Here is an 18,249-nt window from a genome sequence, read left to right on the forward strand (position 1 = left end):
GGTTCCTGCTGGGCGTGGGATCAACTGAGCGGCTCTACTGAAGAGCCAGGATGGGCGCAAGGGGCTGAATGGCCTCCTTTTGTGCTGTATCAGCCCATGATTCTATCCCCCTCTCTCCCCCTCGCGTGGCTTCCCCTTAAAGGCGTTGCCAGGGACGACTTCGGCCACTCCCCGCGGGAGCGGGTTCCGCGTTCCCGCCACACCCTCTCGGGTGAGGCAGCTTCCGGAAGTTTCCGGGAGGGGGTTGGGGGAGGTTGGCGCCCTGAACTCCCCGATTTGACATCTCGGGGAGATATTGAGGCCTCCCCGGCTCTGGCCTCGCCCCCGCGAGCGGAAAGACCTAAACGGGGTCCCGCCCGATTGGCCGTGGCCTCACCGAGAGGCGGAACGGGCTCGAGGGGCCGAATGGCCTCCTCCTGCCCTAACCCCCTCAGGCTCTGAGCCCGGGGTTTCTTTCCCCCGGCCTTCTGCCGCCCCCCCCATCCTGGTGACTTGCTTAAACCCCAGGCCCTGGCATGGCTGAACCAACTCCCCTTCACCCTGTTCTGCCTGCCACGCTCCCTGCTCTGGGCCACATCCGTCTCGCTGCCGGTGGGATCCTGCTGTGCGCAGATTGCCCGCTACGTCGGACTCGCGCTTGGCCGCCCGGTAAGCGCCGTGGGGATGTTTCCTGAGTCTGGTGAGGAGTGCAGGAGAAATGGACGCTCCTCACCTTCATTCCCTCCTCTCGTTCACTTGCTGCCTCCCCTCTGCCCATCTTGTTTTCCCCTGTTACTTCCCCTTCTCTCTCACTGCTCTCCTTCATTCCTTCTTTCTCTCTCCCTCTTTTCTTTCTTTCATCTCTATTTTTCTAGTTCCCTACCTTTCTTTCTTTGATTTTCTCAGTCATTTTCTCTCCTTCTCTCTCTCCTTCTCTCTTTCTTTCCCGCTTTTCAGCTCTCTCTCTCACGCTTTCCCTCTTTCTTCCCCACTCTCTCTCTTTCTCTCTCTGAGTTGCCTTCTTGCCTTATCTCCCTCTTTCTCTTTCTTTCTTTCTTTTACTACCACCCTCTTCCCTGCTCCGTTTCTCTCTCTCTCCTTTCTCTCTCCCTATCCTTTCTCTCTTTCTTTCACACTTTTTCTCTCTCTCACTCTTTCTTTCAGTCTCTTCATTTCCCTGCTTCTTTTTCTCTTGTCATATCTCTGTTTTTCATTCCTTCATTCATTCTCTTATCTTCCTTCCTACCATGCATCCTTCCTTCCTTCCATTCTTCCTTCCTTCTGTCCATCCGTTCTTCCATCCATCCTTCCATCTGATCTTCCTTCACTCCTCTCATCCTTCCATCCTTCCGTCCTTGGCTCCCTCCTTCCTTCCTTCCTTTCTTTACTGCTTCCTTCCTCTCTCCTTCCTCCCTTCCTTCATTCTTTCCTTCCTTCCCTCCTTCCTTTCATTCTTCCTTCCTTCCTCCGTCCATCCTTCCTTCCGTCCTCCCGACTTTCCCTCCTTCCATCCATCCGCCCTTCCGTCGTTCCTTCCGTCCTTCCCTCCTTCCTTCCTTTCTTCCTTCTATCCTTTCTCCTGTCCTTCCTTCCCTCCATCTGCCTGTTCTTCCTTCCTCCCTTCCGTCCTTCTTTCCGTCCGTCCTTCCCTCCTTCCTTCCCTCCATTCTTTCCTCCTTCCATCCTTCCTTCCATGCTTCCTTCCTTCTGTCCTTCCTTCCTTCCTTCCTTCCTTCCATTCCACCTCCCATCAGTCCTTCCTTCAATCCTTCCTCCCTCCTGTTTTTCCTTCCTTCCTTTCCTCCTTCCTTCCTTCTGTCCTGCCTTACTTCTGTCATTCCTTCCATCCATCCTTCCTTTCTTCCTTCCTTCCTTCCTTCGCCCCTTCCATCCTTCGTACTTTCCCTCCGTCCTTCTATCCTTTATTCCTTCCTTCTTTCCTGTCTTCCTTCCTTCTGTCCTTCCTTCCATTCTCCCTTCATCCCTTCCGTCCATCCGCCCTTCCTTCCATCCTTCCTTACTTTCTTCCGTCCTTCCGCACATTCTTCCTTCTGCTATTCATTCCTTCTGTCCGTCATTACTTCCTTCCTTCCTTCCATCCATTCTACCTCCCTTCAGCGCTCCCATTCTTATGTCCACCCTTCCTTCAATCCTTCCACCCTTCTGTTCTTCCTTCCTTCCTTCCTTCCTTCCTCCCTTCCATCCTTCTTTCCTACTGTCCTTCCTTCCTTCCCTCCATCCGTGCGTCTTTCCTTCTTTCCATCCCTCCTTCATTCCCTCTATTATTTCCTCCTTCCTTCGTTCCTGCCTTCCTTCCATCCTTCCTTCCATCCTTTCTTCCATCCTTCCTTCCATCCTTCCTTCCTTCCTTCCTTTCCTCCTTCCTTCCCTCTTGTATTACCTCCTTGCCCCATTCCTTCCTTCCGCCCTTTGTTGAATCCTTCCTCCCTTTTGTTCTTCCTTCCTTCCTTCCATCCGTCCTTCATTCCGTCCGTCCTTCCTTCCTTCCTTCCTTACTTCCTTCTGTTCTTTCCTCCATCCGTTCTTCCTTCCATCCATCCTTACTTTCTTTCGCCCTTCCGCACATTCTTCTGTCTGCTATTCATTCCTTCTGTCCATCATTACTTCCTTACTTCCTTCCTTCCATTCTACCTCCCATCAGTCCTTCCTTCCATCCACCCTTCCTCCCTTCAGCCCTCCCATTCTTCCGTCCGCCCTTCCTTGAATCCTTCCTCCCTTCTGTTCTTCCTTCCATCCATCCTTCCTTCCTTCATACCTTCTTTCATTCCTTCCTTCCTTCCTTCCGTTCTTTCTTCCTTCCATCGTTCTTTCCATCCATCTTTCCTTCCTTCTGTCTCTCCTTCCTTCCATCCTTCCTCCCTTCCTTCCTTCCTTCCTTCCTTCCCTCCTTCTTTCCCTGTTTTATTACCTCCTTGCTTCATCTCTTCCTTCATTCTTTCTGTCCTTCTTTCCCTCCCTCCGTCCTTCCTTCCTTCTGTCCATCCACCCTTCCTTCCATCCTTCCATACTTTCTTCTGTCATTCTGCCCATTCTTCTTTCTGCCCTTCACTCCATCCTTCCATCATTGATTCCTTCCTTCCTTCCTCGAGTTCATCCTTCTGTCCTTCCTTTCTGTCCCTCCTTCCGTTCGCCCTTCCTTCCATCCTTCCTTCCATCCTACCTTCCAACAGTCCTTCCTTCCATCCTTGCTTCCTCCCTTCCATGCCCCCTTCCTTCGTTCCTTCATTCCCTCCTTTATTTCCTCCTTCCTTTGTTCCTTCCTACCTTCCTTCCGTCCCCCTTTCCTTCGCTCCTTCATTCCCACCTTTATTGCCGCCTTCCTTCGTTCCGGCCTTCCCTCCTCCTTGGTTCCTAACGTTCCTTCCCTTCTTCCTTCCATCCTTCCATCCTTCCTTCCCCCAACTACCTTCCGTCCTCTCTTCTTTCCGTCCGACCTTCATACAATCCTTCCTTCCTTCTGCTCTCCCTTCCTTCCATCCTTCCTTTCTTCCTTCCTACATTCCTTCCATCCATCCTTCCTTCAATCCTTCCTCCTTTCTGATCTTCCTTCAGTCAATCCTTCTTTCCTTCCTCCCTTCCTTCCTTCTGTTCTTACTTCCTTCTGTCGTTCCTTCCATCCACCCTTCCTTCCTTCTGTGCTTCCTTCCTTCCTTCCTTCCAGCCTTCCTACCTTTCTTCCTTTATTCCTTCCTTCCGCCCACCCTTCGCCCTTCCTTCCTTCCTTCCTTCCTTCCTTCCTTCCTTCCTTCCTTCCTTCCTTCCACCTCCCTTCCTTCCCTCCTTCATTCCTTCCTTCCCTCCTTCCTTCATTCCTTCCTTCATCCTGTCCTTCCTTTCTTCCTTCCTTCCTTCGTTCCTTCTGTCTTTCCTCCCTTCTGTCCTCCCTTCCTTCCATCTGGCCTTCATTCAATCCTTCCGTCCTTCTGTTCTTCTGTCCTTCTTTCTGGCCATCCCTCCTCCCCCCCATCCTACCTTCCATCCATTCTTCCTTCCTTTCATCCCTCCTTCCTTCCCTCCTTCCTTCCGTCCTTCATTCCTCCCTTCTGTCCTCCCTTCCTTCCATCTGGCCTTCATTCAATCCTTCCTTCCTTCCTTCCTTCCTTCATTCCTCCCACCGTATTTCCTTCCTTTCTTCCGTCCTTCTGTCCTTCTTTCTGGCCGTCCTTCCTCCCCCCAATCCTACCTTCCACCCATCCTTCCTTCCTTTTTTCCCTCTTTCCATCCTTCCTTTCTTCCTTCCTTACTTCCTTCCTTCCTTCCCTCCCTCCGTCCTTCCATCCTTCCTTCCATTCCATCTCCTATCAGTCCTTCCTTCAATCATTCCCCATTTCTGTTTTTCTGTTTTTCCTTCCTTCCTTCCATCCTACCTTCCTTCTGTCTTTCCTTCCTTCTTGTCTTCCTCCCTTCCATCCTTCCTTCCTTCTGTTCCTTCCCTCCTTCCTTCCATCCTTCCTTCCTCCTTCCCTCCCTCCTTCCTCCCTTCTATCCTACCTTCCTTCCATCCTTCCTTCATCCCTTCCTGCCTTCCGTCCATCCTTCCTTCCTTCCTTCACTCCTTCATTCATTCCTTCCTTCCGTCAATCCGCCTTTCTTTCCATCCTTCCGTACTTTGTTCCGTCTTTCTGCACATTCTTCTTCCTGCTATTCATTCCTTCCGTCAGTCCGTCATTCCTTCCTTCCTTCCATCCGTCCTTCCTTCAATCCTTCCTCCTTTCTGCTCTTCCTTCAGTCAATCCTTCATTCCTTCCTCCCTTCCTCCCTTCCTTCCTTCTGTTCTTTCTTCCTTCTGTCGTTCCTTCCATCCACCCTTCCATCCTTATGTGCTTCTTTCCTTCCTTCCTTCCTACCTTTCTTCCTTTATTCCTTCCTTCCGCCCGCCCTTCGCCCTTCCTTCCTTCCTTCCTTCCTTCCTTCCTTCCTTCCTTCCTTCCTTCCTTCCCTCTTCTATTACCTCCTTGCCCCATTCCTTCCTTCCGCCCTTTGTTGAATCCTTCCTCCCTTTTGTTCTTCCTTCCTTCCTTCCATCCGTCCTTCATTCCATCCATCCTTCCTTTCTTCCTTACTTCCTTCTGTTCTTTCCTCCATCCGCCCTTCCTTCCATCCTTCCTTACTTTCTTCCGCCCTTCCGCACATTCTTCTGTCTGCTATTCATTCCTTCAGTCCATCATTACTTCCTTCCTTCCTTCCTTCCATTCTACCTCCCATCAGTCCTTCCTTCCATCCACCCTTCCTCCCTTCAGCCCTCCCATTCTTCCGCCCGCCCTTCCTTGAATCCTTCCACCCTTCTGTTCTTCCTTCCGTCCATCCTTCCTTCCTTCATACCTTCTTTCATTCCTTCCTTCCTTCCTTCCTTCCGTTCTTTCTTCCTTCCATCGTTCTTTCCATCCATCTTTCCTTCCTTCTGTCTCTCCTTCCTTCCGTCCTTCCTTCATTCCGTCCCTCCTTCCTTCCTTCCTTCCGCTCACCCTCCCTTGCTTCCATCCTTCCTTTCTACCTTCCATTCTCCCTTCCTCCCTTCCTTCCTTCCTTCCTTTCTTCCCTCCTTCATTCCCTGTTTTATTACCTCCTTGCTTCATCTCTTCCTTCATTCTTTCTGTCCTTCTTTCCCTCCCTCCCTCCTTCCTTCCTTCTGTCCATCCACCCTTCCTTCCATCCTTCCATACTTTCTTCCATCATTCTGACCGTTCTTCTTTCTGCCCTTCACTCCATCCTTGCATCATTGATTCCTTCCTTCCTTCCTCGAGTTTATCCTTCCATCCTTCCTTTCTGTCCCTCCTTCCGTTCGCCCTTCCTTCCATCCTTCCTTCCATCCTACCTTCCAACAGTCCTTCCTTCCATCCTTGCTTCCTCCCTTCCATGCCCCCTTCCTTCGTTCCTTCATTCCCTCCTTTATTTCCTCCTTCCTTTGTTCCTTCCTACCTTCCTTCCGTCCTCCTTTCCTTCGCTCCTTCATTCCCACCTTTATTGCCGCCTTCCTTCGTTCCGGCCTTCCCTCCTCCTTGGTTCCTAACGTTCCTTCCCTTCTTCCTTCCATCCTTCCATCCTTCCTTCCCCCAACTACCTTCCGTCCTCTCTTCTTTCCGTCCGACCTTCATACAATCCTCCCTTCCTTCTGCTCTCCCTTCCTTCCATCCTTCCTTTCTTCCTTCCATCCATCCTTCCTTCAATCCTTCCTCCTTTCTGATCTTCCTTCAGTCAATCCTTCTTTCCTTCCTCCCTTCCTTCCTTCTGTTCTTATTTCCTTCTGTCGTTCCTTCCATCCACCCTTCCTTCCTTCTGTGCTTCCTTCCTTCCTTCCTTCCAGCCTTCCTACCTTTCTTCCTTTATTCCTTCCTTCCGCCCACCCTTCGCCCTTCCTTCCTTCCTTCCTTCCTTCCTTCCTTCCTTCCTTCCTTCCTTCCTTCCTTCCTTCCTTCCTTCCTTTCTTCCTTCCTTCCACCTCCCTTCCTTCCCTCCTTCATTCCTTCCTTCCCTCCTTCCTTCATTCCTTCCTTCATCCTGTCCTTCCTTTCTTCCTTCCTTCCTTCGTTCCTTCTGTCTTTCCTCCCTTCTGTCCTCCCTTCCTTCCATCCGGCCTTCATTCAATCCTTCCGTCCTTCTGTTCTTCTGTCCTTCTTTCTGGCCATCCCTCCTCCCCCCCATCCTACCTTCCATCCATTCTTCCTTCCTTTCATCCCTCCTTCCTTCCCTCCTTCCTTCCGTCCTTCATTCCTCCCTTCTGTCCTCCCTTCCTTCCATCTGGCCTTCATTCAATCCTTCCTTCCTTCCTTCCTTCCTTCATTCCTCCCACCGTATTTCCTTCCTTTCTTCCGTCCTTCTGTCCTTCTTTCTGGCCGTCCTTCCTCCCCCCAATCCTACCTTCCACCCATCCTTCCTTCCTTTTTTCCCTCTTTCCATCCTTCCTTTCTTCCTTCCTTACTTCCTTCCTTCCTTCCCTCCCTCCGTCCTTCCATCCTTCCTTCCATTCCATCTCCTATCAGTCCTTCCTTCAATCATTCCCCATTTCTGTTTTTCTGTTTTTCCTTCCTTCCTTCCATCCTACCTTCCTTCTGTCTTTCCTTCCTTCTTGTCTTCCTCCCTTCCATCCTTCCTTCCTTCTGTTCCTTCCCTCCTTCCTTCCATCCTTCCTTCCTCCTTCCCTCCCTCCTTCCTCCCTTCTATCCTACCTTCCTTCCATCCTTCCTTCATCCCTTCCTGCCTTCCGTCCATCCTTCCTTCCTTCCTTCACTCCTTCATTCATTCCTTCCTTCCGTCAATCCGCCTTTCTTTCCATCCTTCCGTACTTTGTTCCGTCTTTCTGCACATTCTTCTTCCTGCTATTCATTCCTTCCGTCAGTCCGTCATTCCTTCCTTCCTTCCATCCGTCCTTCCTTCAATCCTTCCTCCTTTCTGCTCTTCCTTCAGTCAATCCTTCATTCCTTCCTCCCTTCCTCCCTTCCTTCCTTCTGTTCTTTCTTCCTTCTGTCGTTCCTTCCATCCACCCTTCCATCCTTATGTGCTTCTTTCCTTCCTTCCTTCCTACCTTTCTTCCTTTATTCCTTCCTTCCGCCCGCCCTTCGCCCTTCCTTCCTTCCTTCCTTCCTTCCTTCCTTCCTTCCTTCCTTCCTTCCCTCTTCTATTACCTCCTTGCCCCATTCCTTCCTTCCGCCCTTTGTTGAATCCTTCCTCCCTTTTGTTCTTCCTTCCTTCCTTCCATCCGTCCTTCATTCCATCCATCCTTCCTTTCTTCCTTACTTCCTTCTGTTCTTTCCTCCATCCGCCCTTCCTTCCATCCTTCCTTACTTTCTTCCGCCCTTCCGCACATTCTTCTGTCTGCTATTCATTCCTTCAGTCCATCATTACTTCCTTCCTTCCTTCCTTCCATTCTACCTCCCATCAGTCCTTCCTTCCATCCACCCTTCCTCCCTTCAGCCCTCCCATTCTTCCGCCCGCCCTTCCTTGAATCCTTCCACCCTTCTGTTCTTCCTTCCGTCCATCCTTCCTTCCTTCATACCTTCTTTCATTCCTTCCTTCCTTCCTTCCTTCCGTTCTTTCTTCCTTCCATCGTTCTTTCCATCCATCTTTCCTTCCTTCTGTCTCTCCTTCCTTCCGTCCTTCCTTCATTCCGTCCCTCCTTCCTTCCTTCCTTCCGCTCACCCTCCCTTGCTTCCATCCTTCCTTTCTACCTTCCATTCTCCCTTCCTCCCTTCCTTCCTTCCTTCCTTTCTTCCCTCCTTCATTCCCTGTTTTATTACCTCCTTGCTTCATCTCTTCCTTCATTCTTTCTGTCCTTCTTTCCCTCCCTCCCTCCTTCCTTCCTTCTGTCCATCCACCCTTCCTTCCATCCTTCCATACTTTCTTCCATCATTCTGACCGTTCTTCTTTCTGCCCTTCACTCCATCCTTGCATCATTGATTCCTTCCTTCCTTCCTCGAGTTTATCCTTCCATCCTTCCTTTCTGTCCCTCCTTCCGTTCGCCCTTCCTTCCATCCTTCCTTCCATCCTACCTTCCAACAGTCCTTCCTTCCATCCTTGCTTCCTCCCTTCCATCCCCCCTTCCTTCGTTCCTTCATTCCCTCCTTTATTTCCTCCTTCCTTTGTTCCTTCCTACCTTCCTTCCGTCCCCCTTTCCTTCGCTCCTTCATCCCCACCTTTATTGCCTCCTTCCTTCGTTCCGGCCTTCCCTCCTCCTTGGTTCCTAACGTTCCTTCCCTTCTTCCTTCCATCCTTCCATCCTTCCTTCCCCCAACTACCTTCCGTCCTCTCTTCTTTCCGTCCGACCTTCATACAATCCTTCCATCCTTCTGCTCTCCCTTCCTTCCATCCTTCCTTTCTTCCTTCCTACATTCCTTCCATCCATCCTTCCTTCAATCCTTCCTCCTTTCTGATCTTCCTTCAGTCAATCCTTCTTTCCTTCCTCCCTTCCTCCCTTCCTTCCTTCTGTTCTTTCTTCCTTCTGTCATTCCTTCCATCCACCCTTCCTTCCTTCTTTGCTTCCTTCCTTCCTTCCTTCCAGCCTTCCTACCTTTCTTCCTTTATTCCTTCCTTCCGCCCACCCTTCGCCCTTCCTTCCTTCATTCCTTCCTTCCTTCCTTCCTTCCTTCCTTCCTTCCTTCCTTCCTTCCTTCCTTCCTTCCACTTCCCTTCCTTCCCTCCTTCATTCCTTCCTTCCCTCCTTCCTTCATTCCTTCCTTCATCCTGTCCTTCCTTTCTTCCTTCCTTCATTCCTTCTGTCTTTCCTCCCTTCTGTCCTCCCTTCCTTCTATCCAGCCTTCTTTCAATCCTTCCTTCCTTCTGTTCTTCTGTCCTTCTTTCTGGCCGTCGCTCCTCCCCTCCATCCTACCTTCCATCCATCCTTCCTTCCTTTCATCCCTCCTTCCTTCCCTCTTTCCTTCCATCCTTCATTCCTCCCTTCTGTCCTCCCTTCCTTCCATCCGGCCTTCATTCAATCCTTCCTTCCTTTTGATCTTCCTTCTTTACTTCCTTCCTTCCTTCCTTCCTTCATTCCTCCCACCGTATTTCCTTCCTTTCTTCCGTCCTTCTGTCCTTCTTTCTGGCCGTCCTTCCTCCCCCCAATCTTACCTTCCACCCATCCTTCCTTCCTTTTTTCCCTCTCTCCATCCTTCCTTTCTTCCTTCCTTACTTCCTTCCTTCCTTCCCTCCCTCCGTCCTTCCATCCTTCCTTCCATTCCATCTCCTATCAGTCCTTCCTTCAATCATTCCCCTTTTCTGTTTTTCCTTCCTTCCATCCTACCTTCCTTCTGTCTTTCCTTCCTTCTTGTCTTTATCCCTTCCATCCTTCCTTCCTTCTGTTCCTTCCCTCCTTCCTTCCATCCTTCCTTCCTCCCTCCCTCCCTCCTTCCTCCCTTCTATCCTACCTTCCTTCCATCCTTCCTTCATCCCTTCCTGCCTTCCGTCCATCCTTCCTTCCTTCCTTCACTCCTTCATTCATTCCTTCCTTCCGTCAATCCGCCTTTCTTTCCATCCTTCCGTACTTTGTTCCGTCTTTCTGCACATTCTTCTTCCTGCTATTCATTCCTTCCGTCAGTCCGTCATTCCTTCCTTCCTTCCATCCGTCCTTCCTTCAATCCTTCCTCCTTTCTGCTCTTCCTTCAGTCCATCCTTCTTTCCTTCCTCCCTTCCTCCCTTCCTTCCTTCTGTCGTTCCTTCCATCCACCCTTCCTTCCTTCTGTGCTTCCTTCCTTCCAGCCTTCCTACCTTTCTTCCTTTATTGCTTCCTTCCGCCCGCCCTTCACCCTTCCTTCCTTCCTTCCTTCTTTCCTTCCTTCCTTCCTTCCTTCCTTCCTTCCTTCCTTCCTTCCACCTCCCTTCCTTCCCTCCTTCCTTCATTCCTTCCTTCATCCTGTCCTTCCTTCCTTCCTTCCTTCCTTCCTTCCACCTCCCTTCCTTCCCTCCTTCCTTCATTCCTTCCTTCATCCTGTCCTTCCTTTCTTCCTTCATTCCTTCCTTCATCCTGTCCTTCCTTTCTTCATTCCTTCTGTCCTTCCTCCCTTCTGTCCTCCCTTCCTTCCATCCGGCCTTCATTCAATCCTTCCTTCCTTCTGTTCTTCTGTCCTTCTTTCTGGCCGTCCCTCCTCCCCCCCATCTTACCTTCCATCCATCCTTCCTTACTTTCGTCCCTCCTTCCTTCCCTCCTTCCTTCCATCTTTCATTCCTCCCTTCTGTCCTCCCTTCCTTCCATCCGGCCTTCATTCAATCCTTCCTTCCTTTTGATCTTCCTTCTTTACTTCCTTCCTTCCTTCCTTCCTTCCTTCATTCCTCCCAACGTACTTCCTTCCTTCCTTCCTTCCTTCATTCCTCCCACCGTATTTCCTTCCTTTCTTCCGTCCTTCTGTCCTTCTTTCTGGCCGTCCTTCCTCCCCCCAATCCAACCTTCCACCCATCCTTCCTTCCTTTTTTCCCTCTTTCCATCCTTCCTTTCTTCCTTCCTTCCATTCTTCCTTCCTTCCATCCTGCCTTCCATTCCATCTCCTATCAGTCCTTCTTTCAATCGTTCCGCTTTTCTGTTTTTCCTTCCTTCCTTCCTTCCTTCCTTCCTCCCTCCCTTCCATCCTACCTTCCTTCCGTCTTTCCTTCCTTCTTGTCTTCCTCCCTTCCATCCTTCCTTCCGTTCCTTCCCTCCTTCCTTCCATCCTTCCTTCCTCCCTCCCTCCTTCCCTCCCTCCTTCCTCCCTTATATCCTACCTTCCTTCCATCCTTCCTTCATCCCTTCCTGCCTTCCGTCCATCCTTCCTTCCTTCACTCCTTCATTCATTCCTTCCTTCCATCAATCCGCCTTTCTTTCCATCCTTCCGTACTTTCTTCCGTCTTTCTGCACATTCTTCTTCCTGCTATTCATTCCTTCCATCCGTCCATCATTCCTTCCTTCCTTCCATCCGTCCTTCCTTCGTTCCTTCCTTCCATTCTACCTCTCATCAGTCCTTACTTCCATCCACCCTTCATCTCTTCAGCCCTCCCATTCTTTCGTCTGCCCTTCCTTGAATCCTTCCTCCCTTCTCTTCTTCCTTCCATCTACCCTTCCTTTCTTCTTTCACTCCTTCCTTCCTTCCTTAGTTCCTTCCACCCTACTTTACTTCCTTCCTTCCTTTCTCCCTTCTGTTCTTTCTTCATTCTATTTTTCCTCCCATCCATCCATCCTTTCTTCTGTGCTTCCTTCCATCCTTCTTTCCGTCTCTCCTTCCTTCTGTCCTTCCTTCCTTCCATCTCTCCTTCCTTCCCTCCTTCATTCTGTCCTTTATTTCCTCCTTCCTTCGTTCCTGCTTTCCTTCCACCCTTCCTTCCTTATGTTCCTTCGCCCCTTCCTTCCTTCCTTCCATCCTTCCTTCCTTCCTTCCTTCCTTCCTTCCTTCTTTCATTCATTGCTTCCTTCCATCCACCCTTCCTTCCATCCTTCCTTCCTTCCCTCCATTCTTCCTTCCTTCCATTTTCCCTTTCTTCCTTCCTTCCTCCCTTCCTTCTATCCTTTGTTCCCTCCTTCCTTCCCTCCTTCATTCCCTGTTTTATTACCTCCTTGATTCATTCTTCCCTTCCTTCCCTCCATCCTACTTTCCTTCTGGCCATCCACCCTTCCTTCCATACTTCCTTCCTTCCTTCCTTCCTTCCTTCCATTCCACCTCCAACAATTCCTTCCTTCCTTCCTTCTTCCTTCCTTCTCTCCATCCGTGCATGCATCCTTCCTTTCTTCTTTCCTCCTCCCTTCCTTCCTTCCTTCCTTCATTCCTTCTGTTCTTCCGCCCTTCCTTGTTTCCTTTCTTCCTTTATTCCTACATTCTGTCCTTCCTTCCTCCTGCCCTTCTTTCCTTCCCTCCATCCATGTGTCGTTCCTGCCTTCCTTCAACATTCCTCTTTCATTCAATCCTTCGTTCCTTCTTTCCGTCCTTCCTTACTTCCTTCATTCCATCCTTCGTTCATTCCCTACTTCCATCCCTCCTTCCTTCCCTCCTTCATTCCCTCTATTTCTTCCTTCCATCCTTCCTTCTTTCTGTCCATGGTTCCTTCCATCTTTCCATCCTTCCTTCCTACCGACCTTCCTTCCATCCGGCCTTCATTCAATCCTTCCTTACTTCCTTCCTTCCTTCCTCACTTCCTTTCCTCCTTCCTTCCTTCTGTCCTGTCTCTCATTCCGTCATTTCTTCCATCAGCCCTTCCTTCCTTCCACCCTTCCTTCCGCCTTTCCTCCCATCTGTCCTTCCTTCCTTCCCTCCATCCTTTCTTCCTTCCTTCATTCGCTCTTTTATAACCTGCTTGACTCATTCTTCCCTTCCTTCCCTCCGTCATTCTTTCCTTCCATCCTGTATTCCTTTCTTCATTCCTTCCTTTCTTCCCTCCATCCTTCCTTCCTCCCTTCCATTCCACCTCCCACTATTCCTTCCTTCAATCCTTCCTCCCTTCTGTTTTACCTCCCTTCCTTCCTTCTTTCCTTCCTTCTTTCCTTCCTTCCTTCCTTCCTTCCTTCCTTCCTTCCTTCCTTCCTTCCTTCTTTCCTTCCTTCCTTCCTTCCTTCCTTCCTTCCTTCCTTCTTTCCTTCCCTCCTTCCTTCCATCCTTCCTTCCATCCAGCCTTCATTCAGTCCTTCCTTACTTCTGTTCTTTCTTCCTTCCATCCTTCCTTCCTTCATTCCGCCCTTCCCTCCTTCCGTCCTTCCCTCCTTCCGTCCTCCCTTCCTTCCTTCTGTTCTTTCTTCCTTCCATCCTTCCGTCCTTCATTCCGCCCTTCCCTCCTTCCGTCCTTCCCTCCTTCCGTCCTCCCTTCCTTCCTTCTGTCCTTGGTTCCCTCCTTTCTTCTCTCCTTCCTTCCCTCCTTTCTTTGCTCCTTCCTTCCTCCCTTCCGTCTATTCGTCCTTCCATCCATCCATCCTTCCTTCCTTCTTTCCTTCCTTCCTTCCTTCCTTCCCTCCTTCCTTCCTTCCTTCCTTCCTTCCTTCCTTCTTTCCTTCTTTCCTTCCTTCCTTCCTTCCTTCTTTCCTTCTTTCCTTCCTTCTTTCCTTCCTTCTTTCCTTTCTTCCTTCCTTTCTTTCTTTCTTTCTTCCTTCCTTCCTTCCTTCCTTCCTTCCTTCCTTCCTTCCTTCTTTCCTTCTTTCCTTCCTTCCTTCATTCCTTCCATCCATTTCTCCTCCAATCCTCCCTCCCTCCTCCCTCCCTCCCTTTCTCCCTTTCTGCTTTTCAATGCAATCCTTGCCCTATCTTTTGTGGCCATATTTTCTGAACTGACTTTGGACTCGCACAGCCCAACAAGCTCCCACCCTGTACACTGGAAGCAGCAGCCCTGACATTCTGGCTCCGGGACTGCTTTCTCTGCATTGAAATTCAAGGGAAAACCCCCGCCAACCCCAGGACAATCAGGGACTTTTTTTTGGGCGTTGGGGTGGGAACATGTGGTATAATATGTTTAAAGGCGCGAAGGCTGTGGGTAAGAGCAGGCATTCGATGGTCTATCAAATGTGAAAAAAAATGCTGCTGCCTACAAAAAAACTGAAGTTAAGAAAACTCTCTTTGAATTGGACTGTTCAGGCCACCATTTACTTTGACAGGGTCTTTTAAAGTCTAGGCGTCTTGCTGTTGCCTTTACAAAAGTGGGACTGAGAGTTCGATTGATAAGGAGATTTCGAATTTATCAGAGCAGTAATTTTATAGATTTATGCATGTACTTGAAATAATTTCTTCTATTAATAAAGGTTTGATTTAGTTTTGCAAGAAACCTATACGACTCAGTGGTCTTATTACTACTGAATTCAGGGCACGCATCTTGAAACAAATACAAATTTCAAAACAGTTGTTGCAAGTTTCCCTCTGGGATTTGAGCAGCTCAGCATTTACCATCAGCTGCGCCAAAACACCAGAAAACACCAATTCTGATATTTAATGAAAAAGTAGGGAGGGCAGAGCCAATCGCTGTTACCCTACAGATAAATGGGAAAACCTTTAATGATGGAAGTGGACCTTAGTGCTGTAGTGGGAGAACACACCTTCAAATATTTAAACAAGGGCACTCAACAATTGAATTTGGAGCAGATTTCAGCTGAATCAAAAACTTATACTGGCGAACCTATCCAAGTGAAGGGTATTACCACTGTGCCTATTTATTATAAACACCAAACAGCACAATTCCCAGTGATGGTAGTAGGAAGCGAGGGGACCAAGCCTTCTAAGTCGTGATTGGTTGAAAGAAATTAAACTAAATTGGTCTGAAATTTCCCAGCTACCAGTAGGGGGACTGCCGCAGCTACTAAAGAAATATGACGAGGCTTTTCAAGACGAACCGGGGAGAATCAGAGGCCTGCAGGCTAAGATCTATGCTGGCTCGGAAGCAACTCCTCGTTTCTTTAAAGCAAGGCCAGTGCCATATTGCTCTGAGAGAGAAGGTTGGCACCAAATTGGACCAGTTAGAGAGGCTGGGAAGGGGGGGTCATACAGCCAGTTCAACTCTCAGAGTGGGCAGCACCTATAGTCCCTGTCTTGAAACTGGATCAGACCATTCAGGTGTGTGGGGGCTATAAGCTAACAGTGAGCAAAGCTGCCAAGTTGGACGAATACCCTATCCCCAGGATTGAGGGTCTGTATGCTAAATTGGCAGGAGGAGCAACTAATACTAAACTAGACATGAGTCACACGTGTCAGCAGCTGGAACTGGATGATGCCTCCAGAGAGTCTGTGACCATAAACACCTACAAAGGGTTACATCGGTGCATGCATCTGGCCTTCTGTGTTCTCTTCGGCCTGCGCAGTTTTCCAGAGGACGCTGGAGAGTTTGCTGCAAGGGCCACCTCACGCCATGGTCTACCTGGACGCTTGGCTAGTTTGGAAGGAGTCTTAAAACCATTTTTGGAAGCAAGGGTGCACTTAAAAAAGGAAAAATGCACCTTTCAGGCAAGTGAAATCGTTTATTTGGGCCATCGGGTGGATGCCCAAGAGTTACACCCGGTAGAAGAGAGAGTTAAAGCCATTAAGGAGGCACCTTCACCTACAAATGTCTCAGAGCTCCAGTCATTCTTAGGTGTGGTTAATTATTATGGTCAATTCCCACCCAACTTATCAACGGTCCCAGCCCCTCTACACGTTATTAAAGAAAGACCAGCGTTGTGTTTGGAAGTCACCCCGAGGAGAAACCTTCACAGAAGTTAAACAGCTCTTGCGCTCCTCGAGCTTGTGTGCACACCACAGCCTGACAGAGGAACCTGTGCTAACTTACAATGCCTCCCCCTATGGTGTGGGAGCAGTACTCTCTCACAAGATGGTCGACGGTTCAGAAAGGCCAGTAGGCTACATGTCCAGGACCCTTTCCACATGCCAGCGAGGGGCATTCGCGAATCGAGAAAGGAGGATTATCGATTATTTTCGTAGTTAAAAAATTCCATCAGTACATACATGGCCAACACTTTCCTATAATATCTGATCACAAGCCGCTTCTGCGCCTGTTTTGTGAAGGAAAAGCTATCCCTCCCATCGCTTCTGTACGAATTCAAAGATGGGCTCCAATTTTATCAGCACATGAATACACCATTACGCACAGACCAGGGATGCATAAAGCCAGTGAAGATGCCCTAAGTCGCTTTCCTTGAACACGCTCCCATTTCCCAAGAGATCGTATCAGCGGTGAATTTCCTGGGTTCCTCGCCAGTCTGTACAAGGCAGGTAAGAAACTGGACTAATCGTCGCGAGCGCTAGTCCCGTCTAGTCGAGAGCGAGAATTTACTGTCGGCGCAACAGCATTTGGACGAAACTGCGGAGGTGGATCGAGGTGGTTACCTGGTCTAATCGTTTCTGAGACCACACCCTTGTCGCGCCACATAGAATTGGAGGGCCGGTCACACGCAAACACGTGGATCATTGGAGAAGAAGGGAGATAACCCCAACAAACCGACGTTCCAACAGTAACCATTGTAGAACCCGTAATCCCTGTTGTGATTGTTCAACGAAGGAGAGACATACCAGACGTCCCCATTGGAGTAGATAACCCTGAACTGCTTGTGCCCAATCTGATGTTTCTGTGGTTCCAGTTAATGTGGATCCTATAAGAGATGCGAAAGTGGTGGGGCTACGAGGTTCCGGAACGACTGACCTTATAATTCCATGACCCGGTGTATATATTTGTGATGTCATGGAGGTAGATGTTCTTGCAAGTGCAAACTGTACAAAAAATTTAAAGGGGGAGGAATGTAGTAATTGTAGCTTTAGGGAATGTAGCGACTGTAGCTTTATTGTAGGCTTATTGTATCACATGACAGTGTGAACGAATCAGCTCTAAGCGCGAGGAACCTTAAAGTGGGAGCTCCTCTGTGGTTTTGTATTCTATTCCCCTCACAATAAATGATAACGTTCTATTCGCTTCCCTAATGACCTCCTGTACCTACATACTAGCCTTTTTGTGATTCATGCACTTGGACGCCCAGGTCCCTCTGAACATCAGAGCTCTGCAACCTCTCACCATTTCGGTAATAAGCTTTTTTATTATTCCTCCTGCCAAATTGGACAATTTCACATTTTCCCACATTATACTCCCATTTTCCAGACCTTTGCCCACTCACTTAACCTATCTATGTCCCTTTGTAGCCTCCTTACGTTCTCTTCACAATTGACTTCCCTGCCTATCTTTTAGCCGTCAGAACATTTAGCAACCATACATTCGGTGCCTCTATCCAAGTCAGTTATATGAATTGTAAGAAGTTGAGGTCCTCGCACTGACCCCTGTGGCACAGCGCTTGTCGCATCCTTTCAACCAGAGAAAGCCCCACTTTTTCCTACTCTCTGTTTCCTGTTAGCTAGCCAACCTTCTATCCTTGCCAACACGTTACCCCCTACGCCATGAGCTTTTATTATCTACAATATCCTTTCATGTGGCACTTTATCGAATGTCTTCTGGAAATCTAGGTACAGGACATCCACCGGTTCCCCTTTATCCACAGCCCATGTGACTCCTTCCCAAGAACTCCAACACATTGGCTAAACATGTTGCCCTTTCACAAAACCAGGTATACTCTACCTGATGACCTTGAATTTTTCTAAGTGCTCTGCCATAACAGCTTAAATAATAAGTTCCAACATTTTCCCGATGACAGGTCTCAAGCTGACTGGCCTGTGGTTTCCTGCTCTCTCTGTCCCACCCCCCCTGCCCCTTTTTGAAAAAGGGAGTTATATTGGCTATTTTCCCAATCAAGTGGAACCTTCCCCGAATCTAGGGAATTTTGTTAAATTGAACACGCCAAGACATCAGCTGCCTCACCAGCCACTTCTTTCAAGACCCCAGGGTGAAGTCCATCGGACCCCAGGGGTTAGAGTGTCAGCCTGCAGCTCCAACAATTTACTCAGTGCCACTTCCCTGTCCATTGCGATTATCCTGAGTTCCTCCCTCCCTCCCGTTTCCTCATTCAGAGCTACTTCTGGGCTGTTCCTTGTATCCTCTGTAGTGAAGACTGATGCAAAATAGCTCTTCAATTCGTCTGCCATCTCCTTATTTTCCATTATTAATTCCACAGGCTCACTCTCGGTAGGACAAACTCTCACTTTGTTAACTATTGTCTTTTTTTTTTAGATATTTTTAGAAACTCTTACTATCCCTCTTTATATTTCCAACTTGCTTTCTCTCACACTCTGATGTTCCATTCTTTTTAATCTTTTTGTCACTCCTTGCTGCTATTTATATTCTGTCCAGTCTTCCAACCTGCCACCCCGTCTTTGCACAATTACATGTTTTTTTCTCTAATGCTGACCCAGTCTTTTACTTTTTTCGTTAATCACAGATGGTGGGCTCTCC

Source organism: Cetorhinus maximus, chromosome 35, assembly GCF_964194155.1.
Source record: "Cetorhinus maximus chromosome 35, sCetMax3.hap1.1, whole genome shotgun sequence".
In the NCBI taxonomy this organism is placed as follows: domain Eukaryota; kingdom Metazoa; phylum Chordata; class Chondrichthyes; order Lamniformes; family Cetorhinidae; genus Cetorhinus; species Cetorhinus maximus.